Source organism: Solanum tuberosum, unplaced genomic scaffold (genome assembly GCF_000226075.1).
Source record: "Solanum tuberosum cultivar DM 1-3 516 R44 unplaced genomic scaffold, SolTub_3.0 scf00189, whole genome shotgun sequence".
NCBI lineage: Eukaryota > Viridiplantae > Streptophyta > Magnoliopsida > Solanales > Solanaceae > Solanum > Solanum tuberosum.
In genome coordinates this window covers 559,704-560,967 of record NW_006239113.1, presented here as the reverse complement: position 1 = coordinate 560,967, position 1,264 = coordinate 559,704, and positions in this window count along the sequence as shown.

Below are 1,264 nucleotides of genomic sequence, written 5' to 3'. Positions count from 1 at the left end.
GGTGGGGAGTAGGTGATATTTCTATACAAGAAAAGATATTAGATACATATAGGAAGTTTCCTACTTGAAATAGTGAAAAATTGTTTGATTATAATGTGTAATTAAAGTTTGTAGAGTACCTTTTGTCGGTATGTTCAATTGTTTGCTAAATTTAGTTTTAGATATTAATTATGCATTAAGGATAAAAAGATAATTTTAAAGTTAAATAATATTTTAAGAATTTAAGTTAGCTTGTTGTCCTAATTTTTTGGATTCAATTTTAAAATTTTATTTTTAAATATCTGTTTGGTTATGAAATTTGATTAGATTTTGAAATTTTGATTTATGAATATTTTCTCAAAAATGAACTTCGATCAGTTTTTTTGAGAAATTTCACTTTCAGTTACAAATTTTAACTTTTTTTCACGATAAAATGCATATTTAAACACAATTTCAAGTTTTAAAAATCGAACTTTTCAAATTTTAACTTCAAAAACTAAAATTTTCAGTTTCAACTTTTAACTTCAAAATCAGCTAAATGGGAGCTTAGCGTTTAAAATAGAAAAAGTATATTCTGCGAGAGTAGAGTTCATTGTGATATCATTTGATTTGAACTTGAACTCGCACGACTTTATAATGCATTATTGGAATTTATAGTCTTCTTTTTTAATTTGTTAGGTTGCGAACGGAGGAAAGCAAACATGAAGATTTGAGTAGGGGCACAACATAATTAAGAAAGCCATTTTATTTAGGCTAAGACTAAATAGGCAGACACATGTGATTTGATGTCCGAGCCAATTCAGTTGATTCTCAATTCTCGAACAAAGTGAAGAATGATAACGACTCTCTTTCTAGTAGCAGGCGAGATAAAAAAATTCGTTTATATATTTAATTCTATTGTGTTAAATTTCCACATCAGGAAATTATATTATGACTCCGTCATGTGGAGTTTATTTATATACTACCCATTAGAAATTAATGACATAATTAAATTAATTTTAGATCTAATTAGTGCTTTTTCACATGTACCTAATATTTCAAAACAAATAGCTAGTGCTCCCTGACATACCTAATATTTCTCTTATATTTTACCTACTAGATGATATATTTAAATAATATATTTTTCAATGAAGAAAATATATATTGATATATTTTTAATAAAGATAGATCCGCCGTTAATTATTAGCAACTTGGTTAAGTTTATTCATTTAGTATCTTCAAAGATTTTGAACTTATCCTTTTTCATAAATTCATGAATATTCCACAATCATTGATTCATTATATA